Raw genomic sequence first — 19,736 nt, 5'->3', positions numbered from 1 at the left:
GTTCGTGCATACCTTTGTAGCTAATGCTTCCAGACTCATCTGCAAAGTCAAATGCTCCTGAAAAAGAAAAAGAAGGAAAGGAAAAAAGGAAGAAAGGAAGGAAGGAAGGGAGGGAGGGAGGAAGGAAGGAAGGAAAGGAGGAAGAAAACAGAGGAGAGAGGGAATTGAGTTCCTTCTATATCTAGAGTGTTTCCCTAAACACCATGAATAATTCCAAGTTTCCAGAAGTTTGCCAGGTCTCCAGAAACTAGGTACATATTTGAATAACTTAATAACAGGAATATAACCTCAAGTAGGTTGTTTGGATAAATAAACTTAAATAAGCAAGTTAGTAAAAAGATAGCAATGTATATAAGCTTTGAAAGTAAGAAAATCACCTTTGACTATAGTACAATCGTCAGGGGACTTTAAAAAGGCAAGTACATGGGCATGACAAAAAAGAGGAATAAACAAAAAGTCAGATATCCCAAACTGGACCAACTTAAAATTGTACCAAATATTAAAGGAATTTGCAATTGGATGAGAAATGTAACTTGTATTCATTTGAGAGAGAGAGAGAGAGAGAGAGCATGCAAGCAAGAGAGCACAAGCAGGGGGAGCAGCAGAGGGAGAGGGAGCCACAGATTCCCCACTGAGCAGGGAGCTGGATATGGGACTCAATCATATGGGGCTCCATCCCAGGACCCTGAGATCATGACAAGACCAAGACAGCCGTTTAACTGACTGAGCCACCGAGGTGCACATCAAAAACATCATGTTTAGGGCGCCTGGGTGGCTCAGTGGTTTAAGCTGCTGCCTTCGACTCAGGTCATGATCTCAGGGTCCTGGGATCGAGTCCCACATTGGGCTCTCTTCTCAGCAGGGAGCCTGCTTCCCTCTCACTCTCTCTGCCTACTTATGATCTCTGTCAAATAAATAAATAAAATCTTTTTTAAAAGAAACATCATGTTTAATGAGAAGCCTATGCTAAACAACATATATTATGTGATTCCTTTTACATAAAGTTCTAGAACAGGAAGTATGGATCTATGATATAAACTAATCAAAGCAATGGTTAATTCTAGGGGATAAGAACAGGGTTCAACTGGAATGAGCAAGCAGAAACTTTTCAGGGCAATTATTAGCCATCAGGAAAATACATATTAAATGCAAGTTAGAACTACAATGAATTATTCCAATGAAATGATGCACAAGGGTAGGCATATAAATCAATGGAATAGAACTGAGAGTCCAGAAATAAACCCACACATTTGTGGTCAATTGTTTTTCTACAAAATGACCAAGACAATTCAATGAAAAGAGAATAGCCTTTTCAACAAATGATGCTGGGACATCTGGATATCCATATGCAAAAGAATCAGTTTGAACCCTTCCTTCACACGATACACAAAAATTAACTCAAAGTGGATTATAGATTTATATGTAAAAGCTAAAGTTACAAAACTCTTAGGAGGAAAAAGAAGTCTAAATATTTGTAACTTTGAATTAGGCAATAGTTTCTTTTAATTTTTTTTGTTTTTTAATCAGAGCGAGAGAGTGAGTGAGCACAAGCAAGGGGAGAGGTAGCCAGAGGGAGAAGCAGGCTCCCCGCTGAGCAAGGAGCCTGGTGTGGGACTCGATCCCAAGACTCTGGATCGTGACCTGAGCCAAAGGCAGATGCTTAACCGACAAAGCCACCCAGGTATCCCAGGCAATAATTTCTTAGCTATCACACCAAAAACACAAGCAAAAGAAAGAAAGAGAAAAAGAAATAAATTAGCATTCAACAAAATTAAATGATAAAAACTGACAATATCACATGTTGGTGAGGATTAGCAGTAACTTCTCATACTCTCCTAATGGAGGTATAAAATGGTATAAGCTCTTTGGGAAACAGGCAGCTTCTTATCAAGTTCTACATATATCTATCCCATAACCCAGAAATTCTACTGTTAGGTATTTACCTAAAAGAAATGATGGATATCTACGAATGTTAACAAAATTGTTTTTGTGGAGAATGTTGTCAATTAGTAGCCCCAGTGCATGGAAAGCCCTTTGAAGGGTCAGGGGTGGGAGGTTGGGGGAACAGGTGGTGGGTAATGGGGAGGGCACGTTTTGCATGGAGCACTGGGTGTTGTGCAAAAACAATGAATACTGTTACACTGAAAAAATAAATAAAATGGGGAAAAAAAAAAAAGAAGATGACAGCAAGGAAAGTTCTCGTGCTATATGGGGGAAGAGTTAAACTAAGGATCCCTCCTTGGAAATCTTGGTCTTTAACAACTTAACTACCAAGATAGGTGAGTAAGCTTTAAAAAAAAAAAAAAAAAAGGACAAACTGATATTTATTGAGCACTTAATATACGATGGACACTGTGTTACATGGTCAATCTCATTTAGCATTTAGGTTCCACTGGAACCCTAGTAGTGAATGTATCAGTGATGTTGCCTTCATTTTACAAATAGAGTATCCAAAGAGAGTTTGCCCATGGTCATCCAGGTAAATTCGTAATTATACATATCATGGCTTAAAGAAGTGAATCTGTCTCATTTATCTTTGGGTTACCAATATCTAGTACAAACTGATTACATAAATGACTGAAAGAATGAACTAATAAATGGTAGAAGCACTTGACTGACCTCAGAGAATACACACCGGTGGCTCTATACTAACTCTAACATCCCTCTTCTTAAGATCTAAATATATAATTCAAGGTTTTCTTTTGTTTTACATATACATACTATAGAGTTTTAGCATTGACAAACAAGTGAACTTTATCTTTCAAAATTCTAAATGTTAGCAAGACCCTTGAAATTAAGTTACTGAAAATAAACAAAATGGAGGTACCTGGGTGGCTAAGTTGTTAAGCGTCTGCCTTTGGTTCAGGTCATGATCCCAGGGTTCTGGGATCGAGCCCCACATCGAGCTCCCTGCTCAGCGGGACGCCTGATTCTCCCTCTCCCAGTCCCCTTTGCTTGTGTTCCATCTCTCACTGTGTCTCTGTCACATAAATAAATACAATCTTTCAGTAATTAATTAGTTAATTTTTTAAAATCTTAGTAAATTCTAGAGACCAACTCTACAACATTGTACCTGCAGTCAACAATAATATATCAACACTTAAAAATTTGGTAGGAGGGTAAATCTTTTTTTTTTAATTTTTTATTTATTTCTTATTTTTTATAAACATATAATGATTTTTATCCCCATACCCTCCCCAATGTCCAAAACCCCCCTCCCCCTCTCCCAACTCCCCGTCCCCCCAGCAACCCTCAGTTTGTTTTGTGAGATTAAGAGTCACTTATGGTTTGTCTCCCTCCCAATCCCATCTTGTTTCATTTCTTATTCTCCTATCCCCCTAATCCTCCATGTTGCATCTCCACGTCCTCTTATCAGGGAGATCATATGATAGTTGTCTTTCTCCGATTGACTTATTTCACTAAGCATGATACAGGAGGGTAAATCTTATGTTAACTGTTCTTTCCACAGTAAAATAAAATACAAGAAAATGAATTGCCAAAAGGATTATTTTGTGTGCAAAACTACTGTATTTACAAAAATGGCACAAAACGGGGCGCCTGGGTCGTTCAGTGGGTTAAAGCCTCTGCCTTCAGCTCAGGTCATGATCCCAGGGACCTGGGATCGAGCCCCGCATCGGGCTCTCTGCTCCGTGGAGACCCTGCTTCCTCCTCTCTCTCTGCCTGCCTCTCTGCCTACTTGTGGTCTCTATCTGTCAAATAAATAAATAAAGTCTTTAAAAGAAAAAAAAAAAAAAGAAAGAAATCTGAATCTCAACGCTTTTGTCCCAGATGAGGACACCTTGTTTTTAATGTTGCTTCTTCAGCTTTCTCTATACTAGTTACTATATCTTCTATTTCCTTCTGCTCCTCTGTGGAGGCTGCCTCCGGGACTGTGCAGACATACTGCTCAAGTCTTAACCTGGCTTCTCCTTGCCAAAAGGATTCAATCAAGTACCAGGCTTAGTCAAGACCCCCAAGTCCAGGACTCCAAAGTGGGGGTGGATACCTTGTTACAATCATGAGATACTGAATTTGGAGATTTAAATCCCACACAACCTTGGTCAAAAAAAAAAGCAAAGGAAGGAAATCTAACAATACAAAAAGAAACATGAATCAGACTTGGTCAGCTCTGTTGTGACATTAACGCATGAGAGTGGAATGATTCCATTCACAGACTTCCCCTTTTCTAACAATATTAAGGAACAGTGAATTTCTTCACCACAAGTCAATGTAAGATCCTGACCCTCATACATTACACAGTACAATCACACTAGGTTCTCCTTTGACAAAAGGAAAAGGGGGAGTAGTCAGAGCCACGGTAGCTTTGAAGGTGCAAAATAGTCCATTCATGTTCATGTTCAATACTTGCCCCTTGAAAAGTACCAAACCGTAACCAGAAGTGAAGAGAGGTAATCCTATCACAATCTTTCTCTCCTCCCCACCCCTCATCCTTACACTTTGGGGTCAATTCGATATTTGTCCTCCTAGTTTGGTGTGCACATACACCTGCACACAATATATTTATGCTTAGGTATTTTCTTAACCATATCATTCTGCCATCTGCCTTTTCTACTTAAGATCTATATAGGTGAACCTCGTTTTTTTCTATTGGCTGCCAAGTATTACATATAACTACTTAAAAATCACTCATTGAGGGGACACTTTTCATTCTTTTTTTTTTTTAAGATTTTATTTTTATTTATTTGACAGACAGAGATCACAAGTAGGCAGAGAGAGAGAGAGAGAGAGAGGAAGGGACGCAGGCTCCCCACCGAGCAGAGAGCCCAATGTGGGGCTCAATCCCAGATACTAGGATCATGACCTGAGCCGAAGGCAGAGGCTTTAACCCACTGAGCCACCAAGGCACCCCGACACTTTTCATTCTATTTCATTTCTTTTTTTCTACTTTTAAATGACTTTTTTAGTTTATAGAAGTAAAACTTACCCATATTTTTAAAAAATTCAGGCTGTATTGGGGCACCTGGGTGGTTGTTGGTTAATCATCCAACTCCTAATTTTGGCTCAGGTCATGATCTCAGGGTTGTGACACTGAACCCCACACTGGGCTCCACACTCAGCATGGAATCTGCTTAAGATTCTCTCCCTCCCCCTCTGCCCTCCCCGCCCCCAATCCACTCACACCCTCCCCCCCGCAAAAAAATTCAAATGGTACAGACATGTCTAAAATGAGAAAGAAAAAGTCTCCCTCCTCCCATCCCTCCAACCACATCTCTGCCACACCCATTACTCAGGTTCCATCAAGTTTCTCTTTTAAGTTCTACTCTTGATTACCACTGAAACTGTATGTAATACATTTACACCCCTTTTGCTTGACTTACCAACTATAGATATTATTTATCAACTCCTCATAATGAAAAATTAGGAATGTCTTGTTTAAATTAGTAAATGCAGGGGTGCCTGGGTGGCTCAGTCTGTTAAACATCTGCTTTTGGCTCAGGTCCTGGGATCAAGTCCTGCATTGGGCTCCCCTCTCAGTGGAGTGCCTGCTTTTCTCTCTGCCTGCTGCTCTGCCTGCTTATGCTGTCCATTTGTCTCTCTCTCTCTCTGTCAAATAAATAAATAAAATCTTGGAAAAAAATAAATTCGTAACACACAGATGAAAAGGAAATGCGGCGTTTCACTATTGAACAACTTTAGCCTGCTCTAATAATGACTCATCATTTGTGGTAACACAACTTGGGTACTACAAATAATAGTTTAATTAGGGAATTATACTAGTTTAGTAATAACTTGGATTTAGATACAGATAAACTCCTCCAGGGGCTAGGAATACCTAAATTCCCATCAGGGTCCTACTGCTAGTTAACTCTGTGGCTATAAACACGTGACCTCACCTTGCAGTGTCCTAGTTTCCTATCTCTTCAAATAAGAATGATAACTATCTCACAGATCTGAATGGGAACTGAATTAAATAAATCATGCCCTTGAACACGATTTGTAAAACACAGAGGTATCCTCAGCGCCTTTTGCTTTAGCCATCTGTGTCCTTCCTGGAGTGGGTGCCGGGCAAACAAGGCAGAAAGTAGGCAGACAGATCAGGTAGCAAGGTCAGGAATCCTCACCGTGCCCTGGCTTGCTGCTTCTCGGGTTTCAAGCCCCTACAAGATCTGATAGAATGGGGGTGTCAGCAGGAGTGGAAGCTGAACCAGCACTTGAGTCAGCAGGGTCTCTCATGTATCCCAGGAATGAGAAGTCCTAAAGCAAAATAAGAAGCTGGAAGTAGGAGAACCAGATGCTTGTTGCCAGTGGCGGTCACAACAGAGGCACCAACCCACTCAGTCTGGAGCAGAATTTAAGTGTCTGACCCAGGACAGGTAGTAGGACGGGAGAAGCCCGTGGATGTCAGAATCAGATGCCTTAGTCTCTGAGACAGAACCCAGAACTAGATCCTGAAGTAGAAGAGCAGAGGGGAGAATGAGTTCCTAGCTGCAGAAAGGGATACATCACCATCTTAGGTGACCCAGTAGTCTTAGGTTGAATTAGTTTTCCACATTGTATTCCTGGTTAAGGTAACTTGAACACCAAGGTAAACTGATTTTTAATTTCTTTCTGGAAATTACTGTCATTTTCTTTATATGTTTAATTTTTAAAAGATTTATTTATTTATTTATTTATTTATTTATTTGACAGACAGAGATCACAAGTAGGCAGAGAGGCAGGCAGAGAGAGAGGGGGAAGCAGGCTCCCTGCTGAGCAGAGAGCCCGATGCGGGGCTCGATCCCAGGACCCTAGGATCATGACCTGAGCCAAAGGCAGAGGCTTTAACCCACTGAGCCACTATATGTGGCTATATGTTTAATTTTTATATTAAAGGAGACCTATATGTTTAATTTTTATATTAAGAAAAATTCCAAACACATAGAAGTAGGGATATAATAATAAAGAGTATATAACATACATAACATACAAATAGTATAAAATACCCATTACCCAGATTCAATCATTATCAAGATTTTCCCACACTTGCTTCACTTTCTTGCATTTTGAAAAACTAAAATAGTTTAAAGCAAATAATAGACCCAGGTCATTGCATCCCCACTCACTTCAGTATGGATCTCTAGAACATATGTACACTTTCCCACATACCCTCAATAGTCTGTTTTGTATTTATTAGTTTCTGTGAGCCAAGTTAATGGGAATGACTATTTTCTCAGGGTGCCAACAAAATCAAGCTTCTGACTCTGATGCACAGTGAACTAACCCACTGAGGTGAATGCCACCATGATCCAGTTCACCAGGATCCTTCTGTTTGAAATGGACTGTAAGGACTGAACTACAACAGTCCAGGTCCCCTTACTTCTCTTTTGTGTACACAAGCACCCATTATGCATACACACACACACACACACACACACACACCTAAGGGGAAAATGAAGTGAACCCCTTCCATACAGTAAAACAGCCAGTCACTGCAGCAATTCTGGTTGGCTATCAAGATAAATGGGGATGCTACAGAGAACACAAACGCAAAGGTGTCCTCTCTGCTGGCTCGAAAAGAGTAAACAGGAACATCAGAAAGCTAGGAAAGTACTGGGTGGTGGAAAGGGAACTGAAAACCATAAGGCACACCAATAGAGACAGTATGTCATGTCAGGGCGAAATTCTGCTGGTTCTGCCTCACCGCTTCTAACTTGGTGTATGAGAATCTCTCTTGTTCATCTTCTCTTGCCTTCCTCATTATATTCAATGGCCTCCTCCTGACCTGTGGGCCCCCAAGGCAGTGACTTCTCTTTCTCATCCTTTCTCTCCATCTTTCCTATCTCCACACCCTCCTCCTTAAGTGCCTCTTCCATTAACTCCCCCATGTCTTAATGTTAAACACTAGCGACACATTTTAAACATGAGGGACCCATTTCTTCAGCCTAAGACATGTTCAGCGCATAGCACTGAGTCTGGTATACAACCACTGCCATGATCTGAATGTTTGTGTCCTCCCAAAAGTCACATGTTGGAATCCTAATGCCCAGTGTGATGGTGTTAGAAGATGGAGCCTTTGGGAGGTGATTAGGTCATTAGGTGATTAGGGTGGGGCCCTCATGAATGGGATTCTTGTTCTTACAAAGGACAACCCACAGAGCTCCCTCCCCTTTCTCACTCCGTGAGGACACAGTGAAAAGGCACTGGCTATGACCCAGGAAGAGGGTCCTCACCAGAACATGACCCTGCTAATGCCTTGATCTTGGACATCCAAGCCTCTGGAACTGTGAGAAGTAGATTTCTGCTGTTGATACACCACCCAGCCTGTGGTATTTTGGTATAGCAGCCCAAACAGACTAAGATAGCCTGTTAGGAAATAATTGGTTGGATGGATGGATGGATGATGGATGGATGGATGGATGGACAGACAGATGGTTTTAAGTGAAAGGGTACAACTTTAAAACCTACATGAGTTCTGACAGAACTTTACTATGACATTGAGGGATCATTTGCCAGAATGGTACTAGTCATGATAGCCGGCTGCTCCCCAGGAGGTTAGAAAAGTGGGAATGTGATACACATGTCCTCCCAGTACCACCAACAACCACTAAGCATAAGAAGGGAAGAAAATGTCAGAATGGAAAGATGATGGGCACTGGGCTGTGACAAACCTGAATGTAAGCCTTGACTCCACCATCTTCTAATTGTGTGACTTTGAACAAAGTATTTAAAAAATTTCATCTATCCCATGTATAAAATGGGGATAATCATATCTACTGTACAAGGTTGTTATAAGGTTAAATTAAAGAATATATTTAATTAAGGGTCTTAGCACAGTGCTTGATACATACTGGGCTCAAAATATTATAATTTTTATTATATGAAAATATTTATTATCATTAAGAAATCTCTGGTGAGAACTCAGGAAGTTATGATTTATTGTGAAATAGGCAAGCTAAATACTTAAAAACAACTTAAGAGAAAGATGACAAAATGGTATCTCTCTTTTTTTTAAATTTGAGAGAGAGAGAGAGAAAACGAGTGGGAGGAGGAGCAGAGGGAGAAGGAGACTCCCTGCCGAACAGTGAGCCCAACATGGGGCTCCATCCCAAGACCCTGGGATCATGACCTGAGCAGAAGGCAGACAACCGACTGAGCCACCCAGGCGCACCAGACAAAATGGTATCTTTAAAGGGAAAACTTACCAAATTAATTTATTTAATTTTTGAGGAAGTAAATCACATGTAGGCAAAAGAGAACTGCTTAATATTATCTACCTGAACACCTTAAGAAAACCTTGGACAGGGGCGCCTGGGTGGCTCAGTGGCTTAAAGCCTCTGCCTTTGGCTCAGGTCATGATCCCAGGGTCCTGGAATCGAGCCTCGCATGGGGTTCTCTGCTTAGCAGGGAGCCTGCTTTCTCCTCTCTCTGCCTGCTTGTGATCTCTGTCTGTCAAATAAATAAAATCTTTAAAAAAGAAAAGAAAACCTTGGACAGATTTCCAAAGGAAAGCCTGAAATAAAAGTCCCGGAAAACTGGAATGTTTCGTGAGGCAATGAGGAACTAAGCTCAGAAACAAAAACAATAGTGGAACCTCCTGATTCTAGCCACGGGAGGGAAGTACAGGGCCAGAGTGACAGATGCTGGAAAGGCCTCTGACGTATGGCGAGCATAGTAGTCACATTTCTAATTCTGGATTTCTCAAAGGAAACAGTGCAGTCTTCCTCAGGAAGGTGGAGTCCTGTGCACTGGGTGGATCTGACATAGAGGCATCAGACAACTGTGGGGTTGACATCCATGAGAGGAAGTGGGGAAGGGGCCCATTAATCTAATAGTAACCAAAGCAAGCCAGGTGCCAATCACATTATCTCATTTATATCACCACAACCCACTGATGGTAAGTGTTGTCTCCATTTTACAGAGAAGGAAACTGAAGCTCAAGGAGATCTTGTAATTCAAGTTCTCTCTGCTAGTAAGGGAAGGGGCCTGTTATCAAGAATAGTGCCCGCCTAATAAGCTAAGGTCTGCTGTGGCTCTGGTTCCTCTGTTCAACAGATACTTACTAAGCACCTACTATGTGCCAGGCACAGAGTCAGGTGTAAGAGATAAGACCCCCCACCCAAGTCTCACCGAGCAGAATCTTCTAAGAGAGTTGGAAGCAGCCATTAGTCAAATAGTGCCACTAATGAAGATAAAATTACAAAGTGAGACATGAAGACACGTCATAGACATGTCTAGATTTGGGATGGGATGGGTGCCATAGGGAAGAGTGGTTCTAGACTTCATCTAGAGCTAATGAGGTAAAGGAGTGGTGAAGAAAAGCATTCCATTTAAGACTATTGCCTATCCTAACCATGGTCCGAGCCCCAAACAATGCAACAGTGTGGCTACAGCTCAGAGGGGCTGAACTGAGGGTGTGGGGAAGTGTGGGCACATGATCAGATTTCCATTCTGTAAAGTCCAAGGTATTTAAACAAAAGCCACTGGCACGCTTGGGCAGCCCCAAACAGACCACTCTAGTGGGTTCTGGGACCCCAGCTACATTCCATCTGTATGAAGACAGTTGGAAGGTCCAAACATTGCTGCCTTAATAGTACATTGGGAAGCAGAGATTGATGGGCCCAAGTAAAGAGACTGACTCCTCAAGCATCTTTGCTAGCAAGGGGCTCTCTGAGATATGTATATGTGATCAGGAGGAGGCAGTGAGCAGTAAAATCTCTAACAACACTTCTCTCTAGTGATGGGTTAGATCAGGGTCAGCAAACTACAGCCCACAAGCCAAATCCAGCCTGTGCCTATTTCTGGGAAGACCTAGAGCTAAGAATGGTTTCTATATTTTTAAACGCTTTTATTTTTAAAGGAAAAGACAACTAATATTTTGTAACATGTGAAAAGCATATGAAATTCACATTTCAGCGCCCATAATTAAAGTCATACTCATTCATTTGTTATCATCTGTGGCTGCTTTCACAAGAACAGAGTTGAACAAATGAGACCAGCACCAAGGTGTGCTGCAAAGCTGAAATTATTTATTATCTGTCCTTTATAGAAGAAGTTTGCCAATCCCTGGGCTAGTCAGAAGAAACTGTAAATCTGACCATGTGGTCAGACAACTGACAAATGAGCTTTAGTGGGAACGAGTGCAAAGTAATGCATTTTGGGATAAAAATAACCTATTTATAAAATGAAGACAGGGCTCTGAGATTTGAGGTCACAACTCAGAAGTCAGCACAACTGGGAGGACTAAAGGCAGCAACAGTAATATTAAGTGAACTTCCTGCCCTAGATGATAAAAATCAACACAATGGCTAGAGTTGGTTATCTGAAGACTTCACCAGATGGGGGCCTGGGGAATGATTTCAGAAAGACTAAACTGAAATTCAACTAAGAAGAAAGCTTTTTATTTTTCACTTTCACTTAGAAATTACGTATAGATATTGATGAGGGAATAGAGGCAAGCCAAGGACAAAGCAGAAGGTGACACCCCACAACCCTGCTCCCACCCCCATATATGTGACATTCCTCAGATACTCCTGGCTTCCCTAAAGCTAAGGAAAGGAAAAACAAACAGTTAATTTATAGAGATCACAATCCTACAAGAGTTGAGTCTTCCTCCTCTTACAAAAGTCTTAGCAATTTACAAGAGCAAAGCATCTCTATGAATAATTGAGGTGCCAGAAGGAAATGTAGACACAATTAAATGTCCTTATAAACTGTGGCCCTGACAGATCCTAGGAGCAGGCAGTGTCATGTTCCTCCAAGAAAGCTCCCAGCTATCTTCACATTAATGCCTCACTAGAGGGAAAATAACCTTAACTTGACAAGGACAAAGCCTCCAGTATCCTGTGGGTCGTCTTTAGCATTTGAAAGTCCTGTTGGACATCTGCCTTTTTCCTTACTTCCTCCAACTCCCAAGTACATAGTCAGCCACCCCTCACAACCCCAAGCAGCAACTTTTTCTGCACCCCCAACCACCTTTTGCACCAAAGACATCTCAAGAATTCTGTTTCCGCCATTGGCTCCGGACCCCACTCCACCAAATCTTACCTATATCCCAAAACCACATCAGGTATCAACAGTCCATATGTAATCTGGGGAAAATTAATAATAAAGAATTAGAATTTGTGCTGTGTATACAGGACTAATCTGGGATGGGTTATCATCTAGACTTTGTCTATTTAATTCTATAGTTCCAGTGCCTACTTTAGTGACTGGCATATGAAAAACACTCAATATTTGTGGAAGGCAGGCAGGCAGGAAACAATGAAAGAAGGGAAGGGGGGGAGGAGGGAGGAGGGAAACTGAGCAGAATCTATGGGGTTTGAAAGCTAGACAGCCTTTAGCCAGATACTAAGAATGAAGAAGAACATCCCAGCAGGGAACCAGGAGCACAAAAGGCCAGGAGAGGTCATGAGGACTATAAATAATGTTATTAAGATCCCAGTCACCTTTGTTCTAGCTGTAAGGTAACTTAGTTTCTCATATTCATTGGTTTTGTGAAGAGGACATCCAGGCAATAAGAGAGTTGTAGCCCCAGGAGAATTAAGTAATCAACCTCACAGTAATTTTGTCAGTCTCTGGGGGCAGTTGGGTATACACTGATTTCCCCAGCCTCATCCTCAGGCATCATTTCCATACCTGCAAAACTACAAACTGATCTGGGGCCTCCGTGGCTCTAACAGGTCCTGGTGTCTTGAGGCCTCTACCTGGCTGTGGCTGGCATCCCTCTTGGACACCTTTGACCTCTTCCATTTCACTGTGACAGGAATCACACCCAGAGAATTCTGGAGAACAACCAGCCCAGTGTGCCGCTGAGCCCAAAAGGAACAAGGTATCCTTCCCAGGGAAGATACTCTCCCTGCCCAGCAATATCACGGTTACAGAATCTATTCTTGCCACAAGGTAAACTCATCCCAGTACACCAAAAGTCCCAGGTCTTGGGAATCCCTTCCGTCCCAAGTAAACTGGGACAGTTGGTCACCTGCCAGATGGGTTTCTCGTTTATAATGGGCTTCTTGTCCTGTTCTTCCCCAGACTCCACCTGGGTGGGCTCCACTGTTTCTGCTACCATAAGCCCACTGTAAAGTCCACTTTTAGGCAACAGGCTTGAGCAATGGAAACCTAAGTCAGGTAAAAGGGCCCACAGGGACCACCAGGCTGAATGCAAACAGGCCCATCAGGGGACCCTCCTCCAAACAGCCATAAACCCTAGCTGACTCAAGGAGAATTCTATCTGTTCCCATACCTCCTCACCTCCCACCTTAACTACAGCCCCATACCACAGCCTCCCTGGGCAGACAGTCTCTCCTTTGCTCTCCTGCCCATTTGTATTCAGTGAACTTCTATCTCCCCTGTTCTGCCACGGGTGAATTCTTTCACAGCCCACACCTCCAGCTTCCACCCAGCTGGGTGGCCCCACACCCACCACTCAATATTCAGAGAGCTCCTTCTGGGTCAGGGAAGGGAACAGCAGGGGCTGGGTGGGTCAGTGGGAACAGGATTAAGATCACAGATCTGGAGACACAGCAGAAGAGGTTCCCAAGGAACCTCGGAGATGGGGGAAACAAAGGCAGAAGGAAATGTAGGTTCAATTAAATGTCCTCAGAACCTGCAGCCCGTTGACAAATACTTGAGGAAGGGGGAGTACACTGTTCCTCCAGGAGCCTCCCAACTGTTAACGCCCTTGCTGGGGGGTGGGGGGGGGGGGACAACCTTAATGTGACAATAGCAAGGCTTCCCGTATCCCTTCAGTCTTCTTTAGCATATGAAAGTCCTTTTGGACACCTTCTCACTTTTACCTCTCCCAATCCAAAAGTATATAATCACAATCCCAGGGTACCAGGCCGCAGCAGCAGCAGCAGCAGCAGCCCCTCCCTCTTTCTGCCAAGGTTTCCGTCCCCATGCTTTAGTAAAATCACTTCTAGGGTCCGTGGGTGGCTCCGTTGGCTAAGGGATGGCCTTTGGCTCAGGTAATGATCCCAAAGGATTGAGTTCTGCATCCGGTTCCCTGTTCAGTGGGGAGTCAGCTTCTCCCTCTGCCCCTCACCCCCTCCTGCACATGCTCTCTGTCTCTCTCTCTCTCTAATAAAATCTTTTTTTAAAAAAATCACTTTTTAATTATTTTATTTTATTTATTTGAGAGAAAGACTGTATGTGAGAGAGAGCACAAGCAGGGGGAGCTGCAGAGGGAGAGGCACAACCTGCAGAGAGAAGGGAGAAATAGGCTCTGAGCCTGCAAAATCTGAGCAGGCAGCCAGATCTGGGAGGTGGGGGGCCTTGATCCCCCGACCCTGAGATCATGATCTCAGAAGGCAGACGCTTAACCGACTGAGGCACCAGGCACCCCATAAAATCACTTCTCTTGCACCAAAGATGTCTCAAGAATAATCTCTTGGGGAAAAAAAGTTCTGCCAAAGACATCTCAAGAATAATTTCTTGGGGAAAAAAAAATTCCTTCTTGGCAGTTGGCTCTGGACCTTACCTACATTCCAAAATGACATCATCAGCTGCTGGAGAGTTGATCATTAAGACTCCTGTCTTTCATCAGTGTCTATGTGTTTCTGTGCATACAAGGAAGATTAGACAGTATCTAGTAGGAAAAACCCTCATCATTTCCAGAGTTTGGAGGTGAGGAAGAACTACTAAAGGGAAGGCTGCCTTAAACCCCATCTGTAAGTGAGCAGAATGTGAGTTAGTAAAATATAAATCACAAAAAGGAGGGTAAAACTTTGTGGGCCAGTATTAAACAGCTGTAATAATTATAGTAATTTATATCTAATTACCATGTGGCATCGTGATTAGGAGGCATTATTGTGTCATGTAAATCATACACCAAGATCTTTGTGATTAGGGTACTAAAATCTGCTCATCCATGTGTGCTCCCACCGTCAGTTTAAAACCATTAGAGGATCATCTAGGTTGACGGTTGACTTAGTCATGGTTTTTTTTGTTTGTTTGTTTTTTGGGTTTTTTTGTTTTGTTTTGTTTTTTTGCTTCAGGGAATACAGGGAGTTAAATAGCAGGTGAATTTGCTACATTTGATTCTGGGAGGACCCATATAAGGATACTTAAAAAAAAAAATTAATGCCATCTTTATTTATAAAGGAGTTCTGGGAAAAACTCAAAACACTTTGCAGATTTTAATCTAATTAATCCTCACAATAACCCTAGGAGGGAGCTCTTACACAATGGCCTTCATTGTTTAAAGCCACCAGTTGTTAGAGGCCACAGAAGAGTCACTTGTCTGCAGTTGCTTCTCTGTCTTAGTTTTAATTATAAACGTTATAGTGTTCTTTGAAATAAGTCTTGTATAAATATAAACTGAGTATTAGTGTATTAATCATCTCCCGATCAGTATGAGACAGACTAAGCTCACCACTAAGAGTTTCTTAGAAACTATAGACCAGCTTCAAGAAATACGAATGTTTGAGTGGAATTTAAAGTTATGAATGAACTCTCTATGATTAAAACATTTTTGCATATAAATCCACATGAATTTACAAGGCTTCTGCTCTGAGCACAATGTTAGGTGCCCTGGACACAAAAACAACTTAGGATACAAATGAAGTAATAGTAACAGTAATGCGTGTGGTTGTGATCTAGAGATCTAACAAAGTCATAATATGCCCTTCACAAACCAAGGACTGGAGTTTCACTCTCCTAGGAAGGGACAGATACCAGTGGAGGCTTCTTAACAATCAGCATTTGTCTGTACCCATGTTCTGCATTTTGGTTCAGATGGCATGACCTTTAAGAGCTGTAAAGTAGGTAAGGGAATGTTTTCACATGCAAAATCTCACTGGATTCTTACAGTGTTCTAGGAAATAGGTAGGACAAGTACGATTTTCCACTTTGCAGACAGAAAGTGAGTCCTGAAACAGTATGCTATGAGGGATCATAGTGAAAGGATGGCAAAAATAGAGAAGCCGACAAGCTTCTCTTGTCTGAGGAAGGATTCCCAAAGCACACCCAAAGTCAGCCTTCCACCCTCACACCATCAAGCTCCCGGAGCCTCGCTGCCACCTCACTACCACCAGTCTCCAGGGCTGGTGTGCTTATGCCTTCCACCTGTCCCAGCATCTATTCCCTCTAGTTTTAGCCAGACACAGTCAGAGGAATTCACAGGTGCATTTACTTCCAAAACCAAAGGTGTGAAAACTTGTTTAGTGTAGGTTTTGGCTCACATGTTGGTTTGCCTGGAGGGATACATTGACTTGGCTCTCTCCTTTATGTCCTCTTTGTCCAAGAAGGAAACTTCCTTCTCCTTGGGCAATTCTCTTAACTACTCTGTGTTCTTCCCCTCCCCTTAGAAGAGGGGTTAAACAGAATCTCCAGCTTCTCTGTTACCAGAGCAATCCACAAAAAGAAGAGATTATTAGACTCCCTGTAGTTGTGTGTCACATCACCAACCCTTGTCCATATGAAGCCGACAGCGTTCATCCCCTCCTGAAACAGATAAGGGGTCACATTCTAAAAACATCCTTTGAGAATCTCCTACAATCACCTATTCCAATGGCAAAAGGAGTTCTCAGGAAGAAGAATATGCAACATTTGAGCCTATCAGTTAAGTGGCAACTTTTCCCATATTTCATTAAAAAAACTTTTTAAAGATTTAATTTGAGAAGGAGAGAGAGAGGAACAGGAAGGAGGGGCAGAGAGAGGCAGGCTCCCTGCTGAGCAGAGACCCCCCCCCCCCAACACAGAGCTTCATCCTGGGACTCTGGGATCATGACCTGAGCAGAAGGCAGATCCATAACTGACTGAGCCACCCAGGCACCACCCTCTCATATTTCCATTTTTGAAAACTTTCCCACTCCCTCCCCCTTCCTTTCCAAGAAGGATTCACAAGGTGATGAAGTCTGGAGATGATGGCAAATCTTTGTATGGAATAGGAATTTCTTCTAGAGCACTTCAAGGAGTCTAAGTACATTTCTGTAGATCATTCCATTTGTGTGTGGAAACAGACTGAGAGGATAATGTAGGCTAATGGTTGAGAGCATGAGTCGGGAGGAGAGGGAGAAGCAGGTTCTCTGGGATCATGACTTGAGCCAAAGGCAGATACTTACTCAACTGAGCCACCCAGGTGTCCCTCTACTTTAAAAATATTAATAGTTGGCATTGATGGATCAATTACTATGTGCCAGGAACTATATGTGCTATGTTGTTTTTTAAAAAAAATAGTTATTTATTTGTCAGACAGAGAATGAGAGAGTGAGCGAGCACAAGCAGGGAGAGCAGCAGGCAGAAGGAGAAGCAGGTTCCCTGCTGAGCAGGGAGCCAGATGCTGGACTCCATCCCAGGACCCTGGGATCATGACCTGAGCTGAAAGCAAACGCTTAACTGACTGAGCCACCCAGGCATTTCTGATCCACTGAGCCACCCAGGCGCCCCCAGGCATTTCTGTATATGCTGTTTTACATGCTTTACATGCATGATCTCACTGAAACCTTACCATAGCCCTGGGAACTGGGACTCTCACCAAGCCCCTTTTATAGGTAAGAAAATTGAAGCACAAATTACTTAAATGGTTTGCCAGAGATTATAGTACTAAATGGTGAAACCAGCACACACACACATGCAGTCAGACTTAAAGACCCATGCTTTGAATCATTAACTTCCTCATACTGATGGTCTAAGGATTAAATGAGCAGATATAAATCAGGTCTCTTGCAGAGGTGCTTGACACATAAAAAAGCCTCAAGTAAATGTTAGCTATGGTATTATTTTCAGCATTGTCATTTGTTCTGAAAAATGTCTGGGCCAGAAAACAGGTTTTGACATGGGAGATTGTGGGGCTACTCTAGTTGACTGCCAGAGGTCTTTTAAACGTCAGACATCTACTATTACCTAAACAATTAGTGTATTATGAGTTACCTGGTTAAGAGACGGGACAAATTGTTAGCAACTTTATCTATTTGCTCATGCAGAAAAGTTCTCCATACTGGAAAGAACTATGAAGTCTCATAAAAGAATGGCATGCTGAGCCATAGCTGAATTGTAGGCAGGATCAGATTATAAATGATTATGTTTCAAAAGTTCATTTGTCTATTGTCATAAATTCTGAATACATAGAAATAAGGTTGTAAATGGTGGTTACATGCCAAGACTATTCACAGAAGTCCATTCAGCCCATTTTAAAGTTCAATGCTAGAAATCATGCCACTAGCTCAAGGCCAAGCCTAGGAACAAGGGCCCATGTGATAAAATAAAAAGTGTCTTTCCTGGTACAGAGGCAAGTTGAGATTGAGTGTATTAGTTATCTATTGCTCTGTAACAAATTATCCCTAAACTTACTATATTAAAACAATAAACTTTATTATCTCACAGTCTCTGTGGGTCATCTGGGAGCAGCTGGTTCTGTTCAGGATCTGTTCAGGATCCTGGTTCTGTTCCGGATCTCTCTGGGGTTTCAGTCAACATCTCCTGGGCTACACTCTGAAGGTTTAACTGGGGCTGGAGGATCTACTTGCAATGTGGCTCATTCACATGGCTCTTGGCAGGAGCGCTCCATTTCTCATCACATGGGCTTTTCTTTGGGGCTGCCCGAGTTCCCTGTGACATGGTAACTCTGGTTTCCTCATCACAGATGATCCAAGACAGAATAAGCAGGTAGCTGCAGTGCCTTTTATGACGTAGTCTTTTAAGTCATACATTGTCACTATTGTCATATTCTATTCATTGTAGGCCACATGGTATTCATTAAGAGAAGCTCACATTCAGTGGGAGGGAGATTAAGCTCTACTTCTGGATCGAACGAGTATCAGAATTTGTGGACATACATTAAAATCACTATCCAGTTTTTTATCTCCTATCACTCTGTTTAGATATCCAGTGATATAAAATAGTAAAAATAAATTGGGAGGCAGAACTGCAGCCCTTTCCAACAAAGCTTGCCGTAAGTATCCAAAACAATCCATGTTCTGCCTCAACTTTTCTTGAAAACGTCTATCCCCTTTCCTTGAATGGAATTTTATTTGAACAATTTATGCCAAAGAAAGAGCAATCACATTCCTGACATATTTGCTTTATTTATGTGTATTTCTCATTAGCAGAATTTCAGCCAATGAAGCAAACTGAAATGAAAAATAAAAATAATTTACTCCTGAGTTGAACGGATTAAGATATTTGGGGTTAGGAAAGCAAGGCTTAGTAAGCACTGTCCCTTCAGCTGATAATGACCTGAGCTCTCCGGTTATTGAATATCCTAGGGAAGGTTGCCCTCCTTGGTCTTGGGAACCATGGCATCTCTGATCCAGATTTACTGAACAGACTCCCATAGCTGCAGCTCTGTAGGAGTATGGGGCGCATTCAAGACGGAAGGATTGCTGGGGAGTCCAAAAACATTTGGTGCTGTGGCACCCGTGGGATGCAAGATTCTACAGTACCGTCTGAATCTTCAGAGGAAAAGGATGCTCCATGTGACTTTTTATTGTGTATTTTGTAACCTGAAACTTGGTAATCCATGTAGACTACTCTCAAAATACAACATCCATTAACACAGGGTAACTAGGAGTTTCACTACAATTCAACTCCAAGGGTTAGCTAGGGACTTCCTCTATGAGTTCCCCTGACAATGTTGCTGTTTTAAATCTTAAAATTTGAGTCTTAAACCCTTTTGAGAATATGATAAAAGCTAAGGGACTTAATTCAAGAAAATACATATAAGCCACAATATTTTGCACATGAGTTTAAGGCCTCCAGAAGCCCCTAAAACCTATAAGGAATCTGGATTAAGAATCTCTTAAGACTTCAAGGGAGAAGAGGAGTGGGGAGGCTTATTGCCATTCCGTTTCACCATT

The 19,736-nt window shown here is 42.2% G+C and overlaps 1 protein-coding gene across 5 annotated transcripts in view; it reads right to left on the bottom strand.

Moving 5' to 3' along the window:
• Positions 1-19,736, bottom strand: part of BLOC1S6 (biogenesis of lysosomal organelles complex 1 subunit 6) — a 72,647-nt gene that overhangs the window by 51,301 nt on the left and 1,610 nt on the right. For 2 of the 5 annotated variants that reach the window (XM_046009364.1, XM_046009368.1), the window contains exon 1: positions 18,263-18,389. The exons of 2 other annotated variants lie outside the window; for them this stretch is intronic. The gene's annotated coding sequence lies outside the window, so the exon portion shown is untranslated. Of the gene's footprint in view, positions 1-11,985; positions 12,030-18,262; positions 18,390-19,736 lie in introns of those variants that run through there. One more of the 5 variants, XM_046009366.1, reaches the window with a different exon arrangement.

The sequence above is a fragment of the Meles meles genome, chromosome 6 (assembly GCF_922984935.1).
Source record: "Meles meles chromosome 6, mMelMel3.1 paternal haplotype, whole genome shotgun sequence".
Classification (NCBI taxonomy): domain Eukaryota; kingdom Metazoa; phylum Chordata; class Mammalia; order Carnivora; family Mustelidae; genus Meles; species Meles meles.
Note: the sequence above shows the minus strand (reverse complement) of the source record. Positions and strands in the feature narration are given on the sequence as shown.